Source organism: Cnephaeus nilssonii (assembly GCF_951640355.1).
Source record: "Cnephaeus nilssonii genome assembly, chromosome: 14".
Taxonomy (NCBI): domain Eukaryota; kingdom Metazoa; phylum Chordata; class Mammalia; order Chiroptera; family Vespertilionidae; genus Cnephaeus; species Cnephaeus nilssonii.
This window is the reverse complement of record NC_137085.1, coordinates 60,841,018-60,866,081: the sequence shown is the minus strand read 5'-3', so window position 1 is coordinate 60,866,081 and position 25,064 is coordinate 60,841,018.

The window sequence follows — 25,064 nt, the reverse complement described above, 5'->3', positions numbered from 1 at the left end:
TGCAAATCAACCCAACCAAGATGGCAGTTAATTTGCATATCAAGACAGCATAGAAAGAAGCCAAGTGCTGCAGAAGGGAGCGAAGCTGCAGAGAAGCAAGCAGGCAGGCGGGGAGAAGGGAGGCAAGCAGGCAGGGCAGGGAGAGTGCAGCAGGAAGCCCTATTGCAGGAATCTTCCTGCAATGGGCTACTAGTATATTAATAAGCCAAAAGTAATAATTTGAGGTTGCATTTGGTCAGGACTTCTAAGCTTGGCACTGCTGACACTTTTGCTTGATATTCTTTGTTGCGAAAGGCTGGGTTTATTGTGGGATGTTTAGCAGCAACCTTGACCTCTACCCATTAGAGTCCAGGAACGCACCCCATCCCGTACCCTTCTTTTCCCTGCTCCCACAGTCATGAAGTCATCATAATAAAAATGTCTCCACATATTGCCAAATATCTCCCGGGGATGAAGTAAAGTCATTGCATTGAGAACCATTGCATTAGACCTTGCCCCAGTCATAAGCACTTGACTTGCACATGGTCTGTATGGGACTGGTGCCTTACTTGCCCTTGCCCAGAGCTTAACCAAAATGTTCTTTCTATTTGGGGTATGGTGTGCACAGCTGTTTTCATCTATTTCTCTTGCTTTTCACAATTTCTGCCCCTCAGAGAGTCTCAGTTCTTACCAACCTCATGCTGGCCCCACATCCTTTCCCTTTTGCTCTTCTAACACTTTTCTAGTTACTTTATAAGTCATTTTATTTCTCCCCTTTCCTTCCTTTTCCTTCTCCCTTTCCACTCCTATCTGGGTTCAAATATAGCCTAGCCATTTGGGATGATGATAAGTTAGCAATTGATAACTCCCTTTCCAGGAAGAGGAAAGGCAGATGTTTTTGACATGAAATTGGGTGAGATGAACACCCTAGCATCATCAAGCTTTAAACCTTTGTCCCCTTCAATACCTTGATAGAAGTTTTTTCTGCAATTTCATTTTTCATTGCAAGTCTGCTTTTCCAGGGACTAGCATATTCTTAGAAAACCTACATATCATAATTAAATTTTCAAAAGTTCGAAATGAATAATATTGGCACAATGGGCACTTAGATGCTTTACAAGTACTGTCTTATTTAATCATCAAAATTTAACTTAATAAAGTTATTCAGAATTTATGTCATTCCAGACATTGAGTTAATGCTTACATATCTAAGCATTGTGGGCATTCTGAGAGCTTAAATGATTTTCACAAAGTCAGGAAAAGTTGGACCGAGGACTCAAGCCCTGGTCATCAGTATTCCACTAAATTCAATGTTGCTATGTGCCCCCTCATTTTCTAAAAAGAGCTAAGTATTGTTTTTCTACTATCTTTTCTATTAACTTATACAGTATATTCTAACTACATTCTAGAAAAATGAATTATTTGAGAACACCTGGAAAATATCATGATGTATGATAGTCCTATAGAGGAAATGTAGTATGAATTTCAAACACCCATTTCCACCATAAGCTCCCTTAACATGGAGATTTTTTTTTCCTATTGAGCATTCACAGGCAATTGTAGGATCAATGCTAGTTCTATTTTAAACACTATCTACTAGTTCTTAAATCTTAAAGGGCCAAAGTGCTTAGGTATAAGCACATTTTCCCAGTAGCTGAGTTAACTTATAAACATTCTGAATGGGATGAAGACAAATGTAATGCAAGGCCTTAAATAAAGAGTGGTCCCAAAATTAATACAGGCATCTTTGATTTCATCTGAGATGTAGTTCACAAATAAAACTCATGTAGAGTAAATCTTATGTTTTTACATCAAGTTCTGTTATGAAACCTGACCAATATTCCCATAGTAAAGAAAAAAATTGTAAGGAAGGAGCATGTTGTTAACCAAACATAGAAAAGTGCAGGCATAGAGTTGAAATTGCTTCTGAGGCATTTATATCTTTGACAAAAGCACTCCCATGTCCGTAACTTTGTCCTTTGGTCAATGTATTCTCACTATTCCAGTCTGGTTTAGCAAAATATCTACAGTGCTAAGATGTTTCCTAATTTTTCCAACCTAATGCCCCTCCTCCTTGGCCTGCATAGTTATAATTTACTGTATCAAGGCGAGAATGATTTACTCGGACAGCAGATGCTGCCAACACACACTAAAAGTCATGTGTGTCTTCAGCAACTATGCAGTTTTTCGCAGGCTCTGAAATGAGAATTCTTTCCATCGTTATAAACTCTTTCGATCAAGTATCCAGCTTGAGGGAGATCACAAACATTTATTATGCCAGCATTTTCCAATTCATTTTCTCATTTATTGCTGCTAAGTTGGGTATTATAACCACTTCACAGATGAAAAAACTGGGCCGAAGAACATTAAATGACATGCTCAGCAATTAAGTGGAGAAACTTGGCTTTGGAGCCAGGTCTGTCTGAGTTGGATGCTCTGTTGTTATTTTTTTAACTATTAACATTCTGCTCAAGGTCTTTTTGAAACACTAGGAGGGGTTTTTAACATGCAGAACCACTGGTAATGTTTCTCAGACACATCAAAATTTCCTTAAGTACTTGTTTAAAATGCAGATTTCAAAATCCAGGAAATCCAGATCTGTGGATGTGGGGCTTGGGAATTTGCATTTTAATATGGATCCCCAAACAACTCCCATTTATACTAAAGCTTGAGAATCATTAAATTGGGGTTCACAAATGGACTTCTGGGGTCTATGAACTCTGAAATTATATTCAATCTTTTGTGCAAGTGTTCTCTCTACATTTATTGAGAGAATATGTTTCATCGAATTCTCAAAAGGGTTCTTGACCCTGGAAAGGCAAAGAACACCAGCTCTGAAAGAAAAAAAAAATTGGAATTGTGTCTTGTCATTTTCTAGTTTTTTATCTACTACTGGGAATGAAGAATGGCTAAATCAGCTTGAAACAGAAGCAGTCTTCACACTATGTGTATTGCCCCACCCTGACGCCTATCCTTACCCCACCTCACCCCACTTCCCCCTGGCTGGACCCTTCCTGGTCCCTAGCAGGACCAGCTCCCAGCACCACCTCATGCACAGCAGGAAAGTATCCCTATTGACAGAATTTCTTCTATAGCAAAAGCAGAATGCTCTGTTCCCTTGTCTACATTAACTGCACTGAGTTACTTGACTCAGTGACCCATGTTGTTTAACATTTTACTGTAAACAGGATGCCATTTCTGTGAAAGAACACAGTTACGGTATTTGTCACTGGGAGTCTGCAGAGAACAAAAAAACAATAGTAACCTGACCCTTGGGCAAACTGCTAATGGCTACATAATTGACTTAGTAGATAATTATAAAACACAGCTCTGTATTAGAACACAAAAGATGTAATTATTGTACTTTATAAACTAATTAATGAATACTAACTCAATTCAATAATTAATAATTCATTATTTAATGTCTAATTAAATGATCTTCCTTCCTTTGCCTGTTAACATTGCTGGTGGCTTAATTGCTCTGGGCCAAATATACAAGAGAGTTCTCCTTCTCTCTTAATTAAACAGTGAAGAGATTTGAAATCATTGTAACAAGGAGAATTAGGGAATTGAAATTGAAGTATGACCCATTTGAAAGAGACAAGAGCAGCTCCAGCCTCAACATCCACTCAAAGAATTCATTCAATCCTGGGTAACACACACTAAAGAACCTGACAAGGTGGTTAATTGACAGAAGGGTGTTCAAGGTTTATATTAGGTCTTTGGAGCCAGGCAGGAGCCCATCAGACTGGACACATAGGCAGAGTCTGAGGGAGCAAATTGTGTGGCTCAAGAGAAACAACTTTATGATGCTGTTCCCAACTTGATTCTTTGACATCACTTTCCCAGCTTGCAGTCAGTCACTGTGGGAGAATTTACACCAAGGAAATTGGACACACTACAAATCAGAGCTTTTTCTTTTTCGTTAAAAAAATGTCTGTCAAGTGCTTATTGTTATACTAGAGCAGCAGAGGCTGCTTGTGACTGAGTCCTAGGTTGTCTATCTGCGAGTGCTTGAATCCTTCTCAGCTTTGGGCTGGCCTGCAAACTGGTGTTGTGTCTCTGGGAACCTGGGAACAGAGCTCGCGTTAACTGAGTCTGTTCTATGACCAGGCTTGTGGCAGCTCTTTGCATCCCATCTCAGTGACATGAAAACTGCAGTCAAAATGTTTCTGTAGGGGCTGCGGAATAATGGAGCAGTCTAACAAACGTTTTCCTCACAGAAGGTGTTTCCTCTGGCAAGAAGTGCTAGTGAGGACGTAGGAGGGAGTAGGTTTCCACTGGGTGAACTTGTCACTTAGCTACACTGCATCGCATTCTAAGAGGTCATACACCTGCTGCTGCCTGTCTTCCTCCTCTCCTGCTTGTTCCTCTGCTAGTGCTTGGTTGACTATACAGTTGTGATGATGGTCACACCTACCTCATACCTACCTTCTAAGAATTAGATGAGTTGCTGTTTGCAGAGCTCTGACGGCAGTGCCTGCACATACTGACAGGTCTATGAGCAATGATAAGCAAAGAAGTCAGCATAAGCGAAGGTATGGGGCTGGAAAGAATAAGGCTTGTCCAGGACATTGTGTAAGGTCCCCAGATCTCACAGGAGCATAGGAAATGCAATGAGCGGCCAGAGAACTGGCTTACCCTGTGCGTGCAGCCCCCCCCCCTCCCTATTCATCATATGGCCTTTGAAGTCCTTCTAAGGGAAGCTATTGCCCTGGCCCAAGGCATATGTGACTGTGTGAGAGGAGCTCAGGTCCTCCTCCCACTGCTAAGCTGTCCCTGCAGCAGCTGCTTCCTTGCCCCTCTCCCCAGACCTCAGATACGGCTTCCTCTTGGGTCTACTCCTTAGATCATGATTTATCTAAGACATACATGTGACCACCCAACTCCTCTCCTACAAACCCTTCAAAGCTCCCGATAAGTTTCAGAATGAAAAGGCCTTTCTCATCTGGCCTCTGATCTACTCTAAAGCCACTTTGTGTCATGCTCCTCCCTCCAACCACACTGCACTAGCGCTGCATCTTAATCCTGCCCATGGTGCCTTAGGCCTTTGCACATGCTCTTCCCGAGGCCTGGAATGTGCTCTCCAGAGAGCCCCCATTGCACATTCTAAAGCAGTGAATTTCCTCCTCCTTCCAAGTTCACCTCCAACATCATCTACTCTGTGATGCCAATCCAAAAATCCTCAAGTTTAATATAGGTTCTATAGGTTGAATGTTTGTCTTTTCCAAATTGATATGTTGAAACCTAACTTCCAATGTGATAGTAGTTAGAGGTGGAGCCTTTGGGAAGTGAGTAGATCATGAGGATGGCGCCCTCTTGACTGGGATTGATGTCCTTATAAAAGACACCCCTTCTACCATGGGAGACACATCAAGGAGACAGCTAATGAACCAGGAGGTGGGCCCTCACCAGACATGGAATCTGCCAGCACCTTGATCTTGAATTTCCCGGCCTCCAGAACTGTGAGAAATAACTTTCTGTTGTTTATAACCCACCCGGTCTATAGTATTTTGTTCTAGCAGCCAGAATGAACTAAACAATAGGCCTATTTTCTATGCATCTAAAACACCCTTTGTATAACTTTTAACATGGTGTTTGCCACCTGTTACATTTGTCACACTGTTTGCTTGTTTCAGCGCACTCCCCTACCACACACACACACACACACACACACACACACACATGCACGTATGTCCTAGCAATTTTAGCCAACATCAGAAATAAAGGTCATATTGTCTGGGTTCAAAGTCCCTTCTAGATGGAATCACATTTCCGCATTTGTAGAATGGAGCTCATAAAAGTAATCACTCCTAGGATTGTTGTGAGGGTGAAATGCAATAATGCATATAGGTTTTTAAACACTGCCTGACATTTTATAAGTGCTCAGTAAATTTGATGATTATTTTCCTTGTGATCAGGAACCATTCAACTCTGTAGGATCAACACTATGGGTTAAGTATAGCCCAGCTCAACAAAGAATGGGGTTAATTTGCACTCGGATGTCGAGTGTGACTCGACAAGGTTAGCATTAGAATAAAGGAATCGAGAAAAAAGCAAGCGAGTGCAAAGGGTTAAGAGTGTGGAGCCCTAGCTGGTTTGGCTCAGTGGAAAGAGCATCGGCCTGCGGACTGAAGGGTCCCAGGTTCGATTCTGGCCAAGGGCACATGCCTGGGTTGTGGGCTTGGTCCCCAGTAGGGGGTGTGCAGGAGGCAGCGGATCAATGATTCTCTCTCATCATTGATGTTTCTACCTCTCTATCCTTCTCCCTCCCTCTCTGAAATCAATAAAACTATATATATTTTAAAAAGAGTGTGGACTCTGTAATTACACGGGCTTGGCTTGCAGGGCTGAGCTGGGGCAACTCTAAAAATCTATAATAATAAAAGTGTAATATGCTAATTAGACTGGAAAGCCGAATGACCTTCTAGACGTCCTTCTGGATGTCTCCCTGGACAACGACCTTCCGGACAAAGCCAGGGCTGTGAGGACCAAGGCAAGCCACCACGGCTGCGAGGGCCGAGCCCCTCGCACGAATTTCGTGCATTGGGCCTCTAGTTGTATAATAAAAGTTCTAATCTCACAGGATTTGTGTGAATAGCAAATGAAGTAAAGCATTTCGCCTTGTCCTTTCAATTACTTAGTAAAGGTGAGGTATCATTATAAAGTTGGAAATGAATGATGAGCATGCCACAGTGGATACACAGCTCCCCCTGTCATTGACTGCTTGAGACATAGAGGCGCTGCCCCCTGACCAGGCAGTGACCCACGGGCTCCACTGTGACCACAGTGCTCAGCTGTGCAGGTCATGCTGGTTTGGCCCCTTTGCCTCCTGAAAAGCTTTGGTGACAAAGATCTGGCTCCTGCTGCATTTGCACCTAGAGCCCCCACACTAAATCACAGCAAGTGATAAACTGCTGGGGAGAGAGAATGATGGAGGGTATGTATAGTCTGGCTGAGAGGCTCACCCAAACTTTCAAGTAGCCTCCACAATAAATCCAGGACTGTCGCTTGGTGATTAGTTAGAGGAAACAGAAACTGCAGGACAAAGCCAGGAAATGACCTTAGAGACTAAACACGGTGCATTTTATTTTAGGGCTTTTTCTCACTTAGAAGTGCTGCCAGGTTGTTTAAAGAGAATGAGTGTTATCAGGGAAGGATTTGGAGATCTGCCAGGCTTTTGACAACATGTGGTAAAAGATTTACAAAGCCCGGAATCAAAGGAGGAGGATGGACAGGAGGATGTGTACTAGAGGTGCTGCAGGTGGGCCTGAGATTGACATAAACTTTTTATTGCCCTTTGGGAAACTTTCTAGTAAGCCCCATGGACCCTGTTGGGTGAGGGTGGAAACGTGAGCTCATTTCTGTGAATGACAGCAGAGGGGAGGTGAGAGCCATTTGGGTCATTTGGGGCCCAGGGGAGTTAATCAGGGGTGAGGATTGCAGGACAAATAAGACTTTGGGCACCGTCCTGCCCCCATATTTAGGCAGATGGAAATTGAGATGTTTGAGCACAAAATAACCTTTAACAATTTAAAACCATTCACAGGAAATGGAGAGGAAGGAAGGTTGAAAGTATTGAGTTCCTCTTATGCTGCTGAGTGCCTGCTGGACAATTAATGCTAACCCATTACCACCCTTAACATAACAGAGGAGATGCCTGAACTACAGACTGGTTCATCCATCTTGTATGTTGCAAGAGATGGAAATGAAGATTGTACCCAAGTCCACCTGACTCCAAGGCCTTCTAATTCTTGGCCTTGGAAGGGATGGGCTGGAATTTAATACCAGCTGGCAGGAATTCGCTCCTCTCTGATTTTTTAAGTGACTGCCTTGCTGTTGCTTGTTGCAATGGTAGAGGGCTACTCAAAGTGTGGGCCCAAGAGTCTCCTCTTGATTTTCCTGCACCCCAAGGTTGATTCTGGCACACTAAGCACGAATCTATTCACATCCTCTCACCTGCAAACCATCGACTGCAGACTCTTCTATCCCTGCATCGGCCTAAAGCCCACTTATTTTTAATGACGCCATTAATTGAGGCATGCAAAGAAGTAATTCTGAGGCCATTTATTTTCTCTTTTAAAGAGAATCTGCAAATGGTTCCAGGGATTTTTAAAATGTGATAAAATACTAGCTAATAATAGCTCCAGTTTACGGAGTGCTTACTATGTGCTAGGCACTGTGAGAAGTGTTTTATGATCACTGTCTCATTAATTGCAAACTGGTGGCATGCAGGAAAATCTAGACTATAGGTTGAAATCTTTTTTTTTTTTTAATCGTTAGTGTTGTATTACATATGTCCCCTTTCCCCCTCATTAACTCCTTCTAGCCCACCTTCACCTTCTCCCCCAAGGCTTCCCCACCCTATCCTCTGTGTCCATGGGTTATTCATTATGCATAAAAGTTCTTTGGTTGATCTCCTCCTACCCACCCACCCACACTCCCCTGCCTTCCCTCTGAGATCCCTCAGTCTGTTCCATGCTTCTATGTCTCCAGATCTATTTTGTTCAACAGTTTATTTTGTCCATTAGATTCCACATATGAGTGAGATCATGTGATACTTGTCTTTCTCTGACTGACTTATTTTGCTTAGCATAATACTCTCCAGGTCCCTCCATGCTGTCAAAGGGTAAGAGATCCTTTTTTACTGCTGCATAGTATTCCATGATATAAATGTACCACAGCTTTTTTATCCACTCATCTGCTGATGGGCACTTGGACTGTTTCCAATTCTTAGCTATTGTAAAGTGACCTTCTGTGAACATAGGGGTGCATACAGTCTTTCTGATTGGTGTTTCTTAGGTTATATTCCTAGAAGTGGGATCACTGGGTCAAATGGCAGTTCATATTTAATTTTTGAGGAAACTCCATACTGTTTTCCATAATGGCTTCACCAGTCTGCATTCCCGCCAGCAGTGTAAAACTAGGGCTCCCTTCATATCTTTTCTAGCACTTGTCATTTGTTGATTTGCTGATGGTAGTCATTCTGACAGGTGTGAGGTGATATCTCATGGATGTTTTAATTTGAATTTCTCTGATGATCAGTGACTTTGAGCATTTTTTCATATGTCTCTTGGCCATCTGTATGTCTGCTTTGGAGAAGTGTCTAATTAAGTCTTTTGCCCAATTTTTAATTGGATTGTATGTCTTCATTTTGTTAAGTTGTATGAGTTCCTTATATATTTTGGATGTTAAACCTTTATTAGATATATCATTGGCAAATATGTTTTCTCATACAGAGAACTCCCTTTTCATTTTGTTCATGGTTTTTTTGCTGTGCAGAAGCTTTTTATTTTTATGTAGTTCCATTTGTTTATTTTCTCCTTAGTTTCCTTTGCCCTAAGAGATGTATCCGTGAACACATTGCTTTGAGAGATGTCTGAGATTTTGCTGCCATTGTTTCTTCTAGCGTTTTTATGGTTTCATGTATTACATTTAAGTCCTTTATCCATTTTGAGTTTATTCTTGTGTATGGTGTAAGTTGGTGGTCTAGTTTTTTGCATGTTGCTGTCCAATTTTCCCAACACCATTTATTGAAGAGACTGTCTTGACTCCACTGTATGCTCTTGCCTTCTTTGTCAAATATTAATTGAGCATATTGGCTTGGGCCAATTTTTGGGAGGTCTCTATTCTGTTCCATTGATCTATGTGTCTGTTCTTGTGCCAGTACTAAGCTGTTTTGATTACAGTTGCTTTGTAGTATAACTTTATATCTGATACCGTGATTCTCTCTCTCCCCCCCCCCCCATTTTGTTCTTCTTTCTCAAGGTTGCTATGGTTATTCGGGGTCTTTTTTTGGTTCCATATAATTTTTTGGAGTCTTTGTTCTGGACCTGTGAAATATGCTATTGGTATTTTAATAGGGATTGCATTGAATCTATAGATTGCCTTGGGTAGTATGGACATTTTAATGATATTAATTCTACCAATCCATGAACACTTTTATATCCTCCTCTGTCTTTTTTCAACATTCTGTACTTTTCTGAGTACAAGTCTTTTACCTCCTTGGTTAAGTTTATTCCTAAGTATTTTAATTTTTTGTTGCAATGATGAATGGGATTGTTTGTTTAGTTTCTCTTTCTGATAATTCATTATTGGTGTATAAAAATGCTATCAATTTGTGGGTGTTAATTTTGTATCCTGCTACATTGCTGAATTCATTTATTAAATCTAGTAGTTTTTTGGTGGAGTCTTTAGGGTTTTCTGTGTCATCTGTGAATAATGAGAGTTTTACTTCCTACTTTTCTATTTGGATGCCTTTTATGTTTTCTTCTTGTTTGATCTCTGTGGCTAGCACATCCAGTACTATCCTATATAATAAAAGGTTAATATGCAAATTGTCCCCTCAACCAGGAGTTTGGGAGTTACACCAGGAATTCAACCAGGGGGCGGGGCCAGCCAACCGCCCTTGGCCCCTCCCTCCAGCCAGCTTGGCCCATATTCGTGCACTGGGCCTCTAGTGTTAAATAAGAGTGGTGAAAGCGGATATCCTTGTCTTATTCTCATCCTTAGGGAAAATGGTTTTAATTTTTGCTCATTGAGTATGATGTTGGCTGTAGGTTTATCATATATTGTCTTTATTATGTTGAGGTATGATCCCTCTATTCCCACTTTGCTGAGAGTTTTTATCAAAAATGGGTGTTGGATTTTGTCTAATGCTTTTCTGCATCTATTGATATGATCATGTGAGTTTTGTCTTTCAATTTGTTTATGTGATGTAAAACATTTATTCATTTTCAAATATTGTACCAGCCCCGCATCCCTGGAATAAATCCCACTTGGTCATGGTATATGATATTTTTGCTATATTGCTGGATCTCATTTGCTAATATTTTGCTGAGAATTTTATACATCTATGCTTATCAGGGATATTGGCCTGTAATTCTCTTTCTTTGTGGTGTCTTTATCTGGTTTTGGATTTAGGATAATGCTGTCCTCATAAAAAGAGGTTGAAAGTGTTCCTGAAACTCTCTTTTCTAACTGTAAATTTGAATGTCTTGAAATGGGCTCTGTGCTCTTTGATTTTCTGCAATGCACACCATTCCCTAATTTTAATCCCCTGATTCATTTATATTATAACCAGGCCCTTATAGGCTGTTGTATTGGTGACTTCTGCTTTAAAACAGCCTGATGACATTGATCATATATGACCCCCATTTTATTGCTGAGACAAAAATAAAATATGCAACTTGACCAATGCCACCCAGTTGGTGAGTGGGCTAGGATTTGAAAAAAATTCTTCTTACCAGAGAGCAAGCTCATAACCAATGTTCTATATTTCCTTATTACCATGGTGGATTTCCACAGGATGGTATAGTGTGTTTCTTTAGGAACAAGAAAAGTTGTCCTGAACCATTCATCTTTCCGTTTCTCTGTTCACTGAGCAGCTGTCCATTAAAAACTATTAGCATGTGGGTGATATCCCTCCTGTCTTTGCCTTACTTATAAGTATCATTTCCATTTTTCCACACTAGCCAAAGGCTCTCTCTCATCTCACCTGTGAGTAGGGTTCTAGGGCATTTGGTTTCTGGATTGGGAGATGCTTGAGAAGAGTGCCATAGAAGAAGCTTTTGAAGAACAGAAACTAGGCCTGGCTGGCATGACAGTGATTGAGCGTTGACCTATGAACCAAGAGGTCATGGTTTGATTCCAAGTCAGGGCACATGCCCAGGTTGTGAGCTTGATCCCCAGTAGGGGGCATGTGGAAGGCAGCCAATAATGATTCCCTCTCATCATTGATGTTTCTCTTCCTCTCTCTTTCTCTCTCTCTCTCTCTCTCTCTCTCTCTCTCTCTCTCTCTCTCTCTCTCTCCCCCACCCTCTCTCTGAAATCAATAAAAATATTTTTTTGAAAAAAGGACAGAAACTAGTGGCATCCACCTTCATAACTCCATCTCCTGGCCCAGAAACTGGTACATGGCAGCTGGTCAACAGTGTGGGCTATCACTATTGCTATTGTTATTATTATTATTGCTATTACTATGAAGGAACTAACTAACAGATAATAACATTCACCCAAATACCTAAAACTACCACTTGAGAGTGACATTTACCTTTTATTTTATGAGTATCTTTTCCAATTAATTTGTAAATGAAATAATTTCCCAGGTTGGCCAATATTTCTGTTTTATATATTGAATATAGAATATTAGCTTCAGTGTACTCATTGATTCATTCACCACTTATTTAGTCAACAAATACTTATTGAAATGACCAATATTAGGAGCTGGGATACAGAGAGATTAGAATTTCAGCACTTAAGGTTAATACATTCTCACGCCGTGTTTTCAAAGAGCAGGGCACAATTCAGTAGTGAGACATAAGATTAATTTAGTGAATCATGACAAGAATTAAAGAAAATAAAAGAGAATAGAATAGAAAGTACTAAACTGAACTTCAGGTATTATATTATGAATTTATTTCCATAACATCTATGAATGCATTATGAATATCCTGAGTGGCATTGTAAAGAGCATTTCTTACAATAGGCTGACAGATCAAACAGCACTGAAAGCCACTGGTCTGATGGTCCAGAGAGAAGGGTGCAGAAGAACAGATGCTTGAATAAGAAGATGACCAGATGGCTGCATTACAAGGGTTTCCTTTGCCCCTCAGGTGTTTCTCAGTAAATCAACAGACATCCACAGATTGAAAAACACTTGAAAACACTAGTCCAAATCTCAGATGCTTTATGCTTTGGGACTAGAACTATTTTCTGGCCTTAAAGCCTTCGCCTCCCCTTTGATAGTGCCTGAAATTAGCTACACACACACACACACACACACACACACACACACACACGCATCATTTTTATAATTTAAAAAAATGTGTAAGCTCCAAGGCTTTCTTATTAGAGAACCCACCAATTTAATCACGTAATCACATTCCCACTATCACAGATAGCTTAAATATTTACAGGGTTGAGTGGGAACCAGTAAATGTAAAAAGGCTGTCAAGCTTGGCAGCATTGTCAATAATTCAGTAGTAACCTTCTTGCTGAAGACCAAAGCCAGGAAAACCAATTCCTGTGCCAAATGTGGGTTCCAACCAAGTTTATATTTCTATTCCAGTCTCATCACTTGTGTGTGTGCGTGTGTCTCTGTGTGTGTGTGTGTGTGTGTGTTCATCTTTGTTTATTTTTTCTAAGCCCTTTGTGCAGTCTCTTGCAAATCGCTTTCCAGGTCTATGTTTGGAATTTTCTGCCACACATGCTCAAGATTTCCAACCAAATCCAGACAGCACAGTTCTGTTTTGTTTAGAATTGTTTTCCTTTAAGTAGTCCTCCAACCTGGCTTTGAAGCACGCACCCTGGGATGATAAATGGGAGAACCTCACACCTCTGGGAAGGGCTGCGATTCCACTCTGTCTGCCTGGAGCCCGAGCAGAGCGGCTCTAAATTGATTTACAGAGACAACTGGGAAAATGGGAAAGCGTTTCCGTGGAGATGCAGCTAATTAAAGGCTAGAGTGACCAGCTCGGTGTTCTTTGGCTCTTTCTTATGCCTGAGCACCATATTCCTTTACAGTACAGAAGTTCCCAACTCTAGGATGGCCACATGGCTTTAACTCATTGGGAAATATTTTCTCAAATAGAGTGGTAAGGCACTCCTAAAAGTCATCATTTTGAACCTGTCCTCCAGCCATTTGCCTTTCCCAGTTGAGGGGCAGGAGGGGCGATTGTTTTCCTTTTCAGCTTGTTTTTGAGGAACAGCTGCCTCCCTGGACATTTGGCGAACTCTTCTCTAATCTGAACAAAATCACTAGGAGCCAAGAGCTAGGTAAATGGAAAGTAGGTACCTTAAGGCTAAACAGATTGTGTGTTTTCTCCAACAGATGAGTGTTCTTTCTAAGCAAGATCAGAGAAAAGGTACTGAAACATATCTTGGATTGGTGGTGGGAGGTGGTGGATTTTCTGAAAGCAAAGTAAATAAGCTAAACCCCTTGTTTCCAGTCCAAGTGAAATCTGAGGTCACGAGTGAGTGACAGCTACAAAGAGTGTACAATTTCCAAAAGCGGTCATTGCTACACAGGTAATTATTAACAGTAACCAAGGCTGCTAATTCTGCCCCCTTTCTCTACTACCTCCTGCTCACCTCAGTATAGAATTCCCTTTGTGTTTCCATGGTAATTGAGAGTGGTTTACATGACATATTCTTTAAAAGCAGGCTTGGGAAATCCTTCCTTTGTGTGTTGATCTTATTAACTATATTCTGTTGTACCAGCTTGATATCAGGTTAAATGGATGATTTCAAACCTTTGAACCATGCATTTTATTTCCAGGTCTTCACTCAAATCTATTGTGAAAATATATACTGGGTGTGATTTAATAGTTAGTTCGTTGTAGCTTTTATAACTGAGTGGACTGGTTTTTCAGACTCAGTGTCTAAATGGCAATAGATCCACCCTGTCATTTCATTTTCTCTTAGGTTAGTAAGAGAAAATTTTATTTAATATTATTTTTCTCTATTATTCCTGCTGTTGACTCCAGATCTCTACTCTTTCCACAGTCATACCTGTACCTGATCATCTTCTTGAATCAAACCAGTTAATTCAGGTCAACATGTCTAGAATAATGACTGCTACATAGTAGGTATTTCAGTGCATGCTTTTATCCCTTGCAGATCTGTAATGTGACCCTCTTACTAGCAAATAGATGGTTGTTCAAGGGAATGTCAAGGCTGGATAATAGTAATGGACCAAGTTGGTTGGTTAGTTGATTTGACTTTTTGTTTTTAGTAACAGTCAATCATATTCCTTACCACCAAGTTCTTGGACTAAGATCTCAGGAAGGAATTGGTAACAGAGAAGCAGCAGAAACCTCTTCTTTAGGAATATAACTTAGCCATCACAATCCCCTTGTGTGTGAAAGTGAGCATGTGGATTAGGGACCTCACTTCCATGGATTTCAATAATAGCGACTGTGAGAGGGAGGGAGGTACAGTCATTGAGCACTTGGCCTCTGGTCCTAGACTGACTTGGCTCAAATCCCACCTTTGCCACTTACAAGCTGTGAAAACTTGGGCAAGTTGTCTAATGGTTCTGTGCCTCAGTCCCTCATCTGTAAACTGTGGCTAGTCATGTACTTACCATGAGGGTTTCTAAATACCAATTAAATACGTTAATATGCACATAAAACATCTATTGTATGCTAAGGATTGCTTACATTTGTTATATTATTACCTTTTAAAATTGCCCTCATCTCTGTGGTAAATAGTGGAAAGAAATTTGATAGGTGATACCGAGAAGAAAAGAATGTAAGGAAAAAAACAGAGATATGCTTCCTTTTAGAGGCAGAGAGGAAGGACATGTTAGAAAACTAAGCAATTTTTGGAGAAAGTATTGGGAGGTATTGGCCAGAAAAGATACTTTAAATGTAGTAATGCTGAAGAAGAGGAAGATGTATCAGGTTTAGCTGGTATACATAGAATAAATTAAATCCGATATTTTAGGGGAGACATTGGGAGGAACCGGCAGGCCATGAATATAGACTGTTTTCATCTGGGGATCTCTAGAGTGAGGTGAGTTTGAGTCATGGTAGGAGTTCGGCCAACTGAGGCAGAGTCTTCTGAGACTGGGGGGTTGGGCATGGACTGTTCTGTCCCAGCTCCTGCCAGACATGGTGGGAGGTGATGCTGATGCATTGGGGACCAGTGGCTCCTCACACTAATAACAATGTAATGAGATATAACAGGTGTAAAACAAGTAAATGGCTATTAGGAGTAGCCCAACCCACTGGAGGACAATCTGAGCTGGAGTTAGGGAGAGGGTTGGAAAGTAGACGGAAGACAGCACAAGGGAATTGTCCATACAGGAGATTGTACTGAACCTACCGTGTGCTAGAAACTTCTGTGTTAACCCATGTTGCCTCATCGCTTCATCCGTTTTACCTGATGGCCTTTGCACCATGGAAAACACTCCAGGACAAGGAAAAGGAAATCCAGAGCTCATTCTCCTCGTGCTGCGGCTTTGGTGATATATATTTTAAAGCTTTTATGAGGGACTGTGGGAAGTATATATATATATACATATATACATATACATACATATATATATATATATATATATATATATATATATATATATATACACACACACACACACACACACATACATACATACATACATATATACTAGGGGCTCGGTGCACGAAATTCGTGCACTGGGGAGGGGTCCCTCAGTTAAGCCTGCCCCCTCTCACATACTGGGAGCCCTCAGGAGATGTCCTACAGATGGCTTAAGCCCGCACTTCATTGGGAGTGGACCTAAGCCACAGTCTGGCCCCCCTTTGCTTGAACAAACTGGGCTGATAAGGGGAAGGCGCCAGCCCCATCACCCCTCTGCTGCAGCCATTGCCAGTCACCGCAGCCACCCAGGTATTTTCATCAACACAGACCCCAGTCCCTTCACCATGAAAAAATGACAACTTTCTTTAAGCATTTTCAAGATGTGTCTTTCATAGGATATGACATTTCTTCCTTTATTTTTCTTTTTATCCTCACCTGAGGATATCTTTCCATTGATATTTTCCCCTTCCCTCCGATTCCAAGCTCAGCCCCTTCCCAAGTCAAAAGCCTCCACCCCAGGTTTAGGCTTGGGAAGGGCCCCCCCACCCCCCCGCCTCACCTCCGATAGCAGGCTCGGCTGCTTCCCAAGCCTAAAGCCTCCACCCCAGGCTTTAGGCTTGGGAAGGGGTCCCCCCACCCCAGAACCTCCAATCACAGGCTCGGCACCTCCCCAAGCTTAAAGCCTCTGTCCAGGTTTAGGCTTGGGAAGGGGTTCCCCCCAGGACCTCCCCAAGCCTCAAGCCTCCGCCCCAGGTTTAGGCTTGGGAAGGGGACCCCCACCAGAACCTCCGATCACAGGCTTGGCCCCTTCCCACGCCTCAAGCCACTGCCCCAGGTTTAGGCTTGGGAAGGGGACCACCGCCCCTCCGATCACAGGCTTGGCCTCTTCCTAAACCTAAAGCCTCTGCCTGATGGCCGGCTGGGAGTGACCTGGGTGCCGAGGAGGTTCCCCAGACCCAGGTATGTATGCTAATTAACCGCCATCTTGGTTGGGTTAATTTACATACTCTGATTGGCTGTGGGCATAGCAAAGGTACGGTCAATTTACATCTTTCTCTATTATTAGGTAAGATATATATATATATATATATATATATATATATATATATATATATATATATATATAGGCTTCCCACAGTCCCTCATAAAAGCTTTAATATATAAATAAGGGGGGAAATATTCACAATCTATTAAATACTTGAAGAACAAATATAATGCACATACACACTTCTTTTCCAGTTTATGTAACTCTAAAAAATGAAAATTATTCAGTTATTTGTGTAAGAATGGTTACTTATTTTAATGTAAAGATGTTTATTTTTTAGGCTACTACTCCAGTATTTGGATGTGTGTATGCATATATACATATAACATATAAATATGTATATTTATATATTATGTCTATGCATACAGTATGTGATCTCAAAAGCATATTAGTGTACATGAGATGGGTAAACTCCTGAACTCCAAGAGGACAAATATATATATATATATGGCTAATATGCAAAGTGTCTCCTCAAGTGTTCGCCCAGGAGAACGGGAGTTCGATCGCTTGCTATGATGTGCGCTGACCACCAGGGGGCAGTGCGGAACATGGTGGGCGACCAGCGGAAGGAGGGGGCGGAGAGGCGGAGAGGCGGGGAACCTGATGGGCCATGATTGCCAGCCATGCCTAGGGGACCCTACCCATGCATGAATTTCGTGCATTGGGCCTCTAGTAAAAAATAAAGACTAGTGGGAAAGAGCCATGCATGATATTCTTTCAATATATTCTTATTTAAATGATGTTGATTTTAACAGAGTCTTTGATTTCAATGTCTCATTTGAACTTCCTAAACTTTAAAGATAAAAGCAGCATAAGAAGAGGAGAAAGACCAGCTGCGATCTCCACATAGAGATGATGACTTTAATGTTTCAGTGCAAGGACTATCTTTATGCCATTTCCTCTACACATGCATACAAAACACAAGCATAGACACACTTTCTAGGTAGAGAGATGATAGACTTGTAAAACTGCAATCACTCAAAGCATGCTTTCAATTCTTTTTTTCACTTAAAAATATATGGTCAAGATCTTTTCATGGCCCAAAATAGAAAATCTCATTATAGTTATAACTATAAATATGCACACAGTATTATAAATGTTTTGATTAATTTTATTTTTATCCCAATCTATATGCCTTTTTAAATTAAAATCTATCATCTTTTAATTAAAATAGTGTTTGTTTCCTTAAATATACAAGTAGTACATAAACATACACTTATTATAAAAATTGCAAGTAAAGCACTCTTTTATCTCCCCTAATACCAGATTATCCCCCTTCCTCCTCCATCTGCAGTCTCACTTGCTACAGAATGAACTTCTGCTCATATTTGGGAGTACACCCTCCCACACATTTTTCTAAACATGTGTGTGTGTGTGTGTGTGTGTGTGTGTGTGTGTGTGTGTTTATGCGCGCACATGGGTGCCTGTGTAGTTGGAGGTTTTTATTACTTTTTTTCCTGCAAATCAGTCACTGAATTTAAATATACCCTCTATGATTTAGAAATATTTAGTACTTAGAGAAAATATTTATACAGCTTTAGTTGAAGAGTAAAATAAATCATACATAGTTCATAGTTTATTTATCTTGAATTATGCATAGGATTAGGTTAAATCTAGAAAATCAGTCACCTCAGAGCCTTTTGGTAGTGGATGGATATGGGTAAATGCAGCATAAATTATAAGCAAAACACATTCAGGAAATCACTTTTGAGTCAATGTAGAATACAGTTCATTTAACCTTATAAACTATTTCGTAAGTTTCTCTATTATACATCTACGTTTATGTCCTGACTAGATGCCTTTCTAATCCAAGCCTTAGAATTAGATATTGTATGTATCAATCAATAGAGTATACGTTACATTTTCATGTTTTTTTCTAATAAGAATAGTGAAAGGATTCTGAGTTCTTTAATAATACAATAAAATCAAGCTAAGAATAACATTTTAGTCCCAGAGAAACATGATATTTCTAAGAAAGGGATGGATTATATAAGATAAACACAGGTCTACTTGGTATCATTTGTACACTCCTCTAATATTCCTCATTACTGTTGTGAACATATTCAGGCGATGACAGGAAGAAATGTCTGGACAGCTAACACTACACAAGCATGGTCCAGTTCTGATCCCTTCCCTCTCAGATGGTTCATTTAAAATGTAATCTTATGTAGTGGGATTGTAAAATAGAATCTCATATAATCTAATAAAATACAATTCATGTAAATATGATCTTGTGCAGTTGGACATTTCCTATTGCCTTGGAAATGGTGATGAGGGCCTGAAGCTAAGAACAGGAGGAATGAGGGACCCCCACATTCAAACAACTGGGGCTAGGTTCCCATCCAGGACTACTAAGAGATTGGCTCTGCTGTCACTATCCACCCCAATTTTGATCACCATCTGAGTTTATGTGAGAAGACGAGAAGTGGGTGTGAATGAAAGAACCACTGGAGTTAGAAGTTGTCGGCCTTAGGATATTTGGGACTATGTCAACCTAGATAAGTTGGAACTGTGTTTCCCAGAATTCCCTTCTCGGTATGGTCTGGGCTCAGGTTGGCCACAAGCAAACTTCTCATGAGAACACGAAGGCACAAGTGAAGCAGCAGCTACCTTGACTCTCCAAAGGCCAGACACTCTGGCAACTCAAGCATATCCTTGGGAACCTGCTAGCTTATTACAGGCATAAGGCAGCAGCCCCACCCAGAGCCCTTCAGTTTCTCATTAGCTTTCCTCCTTCAGCTCAACTCCTGGGTCAGATGTGTGTTTATCTCTGTGACAAAGGTGCCAGCTTCTACAAGATGCTGGAGACTTGACGCAGTGAGAGACTGACACAGGTTCCAGTCCATCCTGGTGGGTTGCAGCTTATCCCTGTTTTCGCCCATATATCCATCTTTCCCTTCTGACTGCCTGGTCTGCTGATGTTAGGCCCACCACCAGCTGCAGAAACCACAGCTGTAGGTAAACCATATAAACAGAAAGAAGGGACATTCAAGAGAATGACGTAGAGATTGAGGATTCCCTAATGAAGGGAAGACCAGCATTTCCCCACCCTGACTGCATGCTCTTTTGAGCTGGGAACCTGAAGACCATCCTTGCTCCTGCCTCTGTGGGGGAGCAAAGGGAAGAGAGGGAGTCAATGGGAGAATTTGATGCATCCTCTGGAGTTTGGGGCATGAGTGAACACGGAGCCTGTCTCTTTTCTGGAGGTCTCTGATAATGACAGACCTCCTCGGATCATGGCTGGCCAACAACTGTGCTTAGTGTGCTTGAGAAGAAGATGGCAGCAAAATCCTACCACCTTACCTTTGAGAGTACATAGAGGACTTCCTTAGGGCTCTAGTTCAGGAGGCAGAAGCCATGAAGCTTCCCAGGTGGCTACCAAGGAAGGTTGCCCCATCTGGAGATGGGGCTGGAGATGTAAAACTGTATCTACAAAGTTAAACACAACTACCCTTGAGCAATGGAGAGTAGAGGTGAACATCACCTGCTAAAACCATGTGGAGAGTATCCATCACACAGGCCACCAGTGGCAGACAGAACCAGGCCAAGCCACACTGAGACCAGAGATGCCTCCCAATGTAGACAGGCAGCCAGGGCCCTGGTCTTGTCCCCATTCCCCTTCCAAGAGGATCCAGAGACCCAGAAGTGGATGTGGCTGGGGAAGAGCTGGCATCCCAGAGTCTGACCTAGGAGAGGAAAGAAAGAGAGAAGTTCAAGGAGAAGCCTGCTTGCGCTGACTTCTGCAAGTCTTTTGAAATACAGATCAAACCTGTGCTGCAGATAAAAGAAGAGGAGATTTGTAATAGTTTTGGGATTAAGCTTTCAAACTGAGCAGAACTAATTCTTTTTTTTTAAGTAACTAAGTTTTAACAAGGAGCAATGGAGTATGCCCGAAGAGACCTCTGACATAACAGTTGAGAGCAGTGATTAGTGAAAAATAAAACCATTTCATGTTAGAATTCCCATTGTATTCAGATTTTTCAGTAAAGTGGATACTTTTATGAACACATATGTATATGGATTTATACGCACATGTACTCACACATGAATATCCCCCTCATTTACATGGAAGTAACTGAATTGGAAAGCTTGAGAACCCACATGAGGTTTAGCAAATATGTGCACATGTGCCACTCACCTCACCCCATCCCTAGCCCAAGGCCGACATTACGCATCTGCCGCTGCCCTCTTTCACGCTGACCCAGGAATCAGGCGCAGAATCCTTCCAACCCAACATTCCAGGCAGCCACTTCCGAGAGATCAGAGTTGGCATCCAAGATGAAACTGTTTATCATCCCTGTCCCAGATTCTAGAACACTGACTGGGAGCAGGGAGTCTGGTTTTGAGCAGTCATGAAAACTATGCCTTTTATTTGCTCACAGCCTATTTATTCTTACTGTGCGCTTAATTCCAGTAAGCTTTATCAGCTGCCATCTGATTTATCACTCCACAGCATGAAAGAGTAAGCTAATTAAGAGTTGGGATTTTACTGGAGTAAACAGCACTAACAGTAGGAAGCCAGGATACCGACAAAAAAAAAAGAAGGTGACATAATAAAAATAATTTCCATTTACTAAGTATTTTTAACTTTGTTCCAGGCCCTTTATTCACATTTCCTTTTATCCTTACAACAACGCTCTAAGGTAAATATTACCATTTATTCCCATTTTATAGATGAGAAAACCTGAGGCTCACAGAACTTAAGTGACTTAAACAAGAACACGCAGTTGGGAGTCAATTAAAGCTACAGTTCCAACCCCAACCCCTCCTGTAAAATTATAAAGTTTCCAAGAGCACAGTCTCCTCCTGGTGTACAATGTAGGAGCAGAGAGTCCCCTGGATCAATGGGACCTAAAGGCATGAATTTTTTTTTAAATATATTTTATTGATTTTTTACAGAGAGGAAGGGAGCGGGACAGAGAGTTAGAAACATCGATGAGAGAGAAACATCGATCAGCTGCCTCCTGCACACCCCTACTGGGGATGTGCCCGCAACCAAGGTACATGCCCTTGACCGGGATTGAACCTGGGACTTTTCAGTCCGCAGGCCAATGCTCTATCCACTGAGCCAAACCGGTTAGGGCAAGGTATGAATTTTTAAATAGGGTAATGTTTCTGATGATTACCGGAGTCATTAAGGAAATATTAAATTAATATGTTCTGTAAACAAGGATGGTAGGTAAATGTGAAATATATTTTTAATTTTTTAATTGAAATGCTTTAAAATATTATTTTAGAAGTCTATTATATGTACATATTGTATTTCACTATATATAGTATATCAGGTAGCCCACTATTAAGCCAGATAAATTGCATTTATGTGTGTATAAGCTCAGGTATGTAATGTGACAATCCTATATAATAAAAGGCTAATATGCAAATCGACCAAACAGCGGAACCACCAGTCGCTATGACACGCACTGACCACCAGGAGGCAGACACTCAATGCAGGAGCTGCCCCCTGATGGTCACTGCGCTCCCACAGGGGGAGTGCCATTCAGCCGGAAGCCCTGAGCCAGGCTCATGGCTGGCAAGCGCAGCAGCGATGGTAGGAGCCTCTTCCGCCTCTGTGGCAGCACTAGGGGCTAAGGATGTCCCTTAGACCCATGGAGTGCAGGTCTAAGCCGTCAGTCAGACATCTCCCAAGGGCTCCCAGACTGTGAGAGGGCGCAGGCGGGGCTAAGGAAACCCCCGCTCCTCTGGCCTGAGTGCACAAATTTCATGTACCAGGCCTCTAATAAATGTCTTAAGAGAAGCTATTGAAATGCTAAATACCAGCTGACCCTATGCCTTCACCACCAACTTTCAAGTCATCCTATATAATAAAAGAGAAACATGTAAATTGACTGTACCTCCGCTATGATCACCAGCCAATCAGGAGTGAGTATGCAAATTAACCCAACAAAGATGGCGGATTAATTTGCATACACAGGCGTTGGGCAGAGAGCAGAGTGAGAGAGCAGGCAGAGAGTGGAGTGGCTTGGGGAACTTGGCTCCCCAAGCTGCCAGAGGGAGAGCAGAGAGGGAGAGCTGGTGGCTTGGATGACTTGGCAGAGTGGGAGACCGTGGGACAGAGACAGAGCAGGAAGCCTAGAGTGTGGGGAGCACCAGGAGTGCTGGGAATCATAGTTCTGGTGGCAGATGGATCTCCTAGACACTAGAGCAAAGTGAGCCTGGAGCAAGTTACTGTTGCGGTAGGGGATAGAGGGAAAGCAAAGGTGAGAGACATAAGTAAAATCAGAGTGTCTAGGAAAAATTAAAGGGAAGATATTGTAAAACTTCCAGGAAATCTCCACCAATGAAGCAAAGAAAAAAAATGCCTCTATTATTCTGTGAGCAACAAACCAAACTGGGTTGGGGTCTCTGACAATTCGCTCATATGATTGCAAAGACAAACAGAAACTCCTGGATTGGAGAGGGCTCCCCTGAGGGCTCCCAGATTGGAGAGGGTGCAGGTCGGGCTAAGGGACCCACCCCCCGTGCACTTAGGGAGTGAGATCCTGGAGTTCCTGATTTCTGACTTTATATTTTTCCCATCTCTACTCCACCTCTAGCACCTGATTAAATCACCAACCCTGGGTTTTATATAATCATTTTACATTCTGCAAACAATGTGAAATCATTTTCCTCTACCCCTACCCAATAGAACTTCTTTCTGGGAGAATCCTCCTTTGAAATACTAAAGAAATGCCAGAGAATCTCAGATACCCTATTTCAAGTCTTTGCTCAACAACTTAATAGCTTTGTGACTTTAAGCAAGATGCTGGACTTATTATGTATTTCCTCGTCTGTAAAGTGGGTACAATATCAGTGTCCACTCCTTGGGCTACTGTGAAGATGAAATGAGCTAGCATATGCAAAAGCCTTAACACAGTGTTTGGCACGAAACCAGCCCTCAAAATGTGTTTCCTTACTTATTATTTCCTAAACCCATTTACCTTCAGCATCGTCCGGTGATTGAATGTCTTTGTCTCAGTTATTTAAATGAGATCATTTTCTGGGCCCAACAATTTGAACAAAAGAGAAGAGGGCCTTCTGATTTGCCCAACTTTGAGGTCAATTGTAGATAAAGGGAATGGTAACCATTTATCTTTGTAGTGAATACCAGATGCACACAGATTAAAATTAAAGAGACTTCTCCAGGTACTCTTCTCTCTGTGAATTTTATTGTGACATTTTAATGCTCAATTTTGGGTGGAGCACAGCTATTTCCATGACAACCAACAACAAGAGATGTCGTTTGGGAAATCATTTCATTGTAATAGCAGACTGGAGCACTAGAAAGAAAATCTCTTATTTAATATCAGAACTTCCAAGAAAAGAGAAAAAAAAATTTCTTTCAAAAAAAATGATACTGTTTTCAAGTTTGCCTCATTCAAAAATCTTTTTCTTTACATCAGCCCAGGTTCAATTATGCAATCCCAAAGGAAGAAAAGAAAACTCATTGTCTTCACCGTGCAGTGTTGGGCCTGCTTACTAAAAGCAGTGCCTGCTTTGTTTTGTTATAATCCCTCATTCTTTGGGATTTAATGAGACAAGATACTGTATTTTGAAATGAACATATACACAAAGTTAAGTCGATTTCCTTTGGGGATAAATCCTTTATAAAACTCCAGCTTCACAAATTTAAATATAATAATGACTTTGACTAAATCTGTACAGTGAAATCCACTAATGGAGACCACCCCATAGTTCAATAAAACAACACACAACAAGGGGGTCTTGCCAGCAGGTGGTCTCGTAACGCAAATTCACGATAGCTTATGTTCAGTTATTAACTGGAAGGGTTCATGGTGAGATAGAGTCAGCATTGTTCCTTTTCCTCCTTAAAGAATGTCACTTCTCTTCCCTGCGCTCCCCACTGCAGATTCTTAGGTGCTCAATGGTAGGCCCAGCTTCCCTGGAAAAGGCCAACCACCAGGGTGGCCACAGGCCCAGCTGAGCGAAGGTCAGCAAAAATGTCCTCCTCTCTGATTTT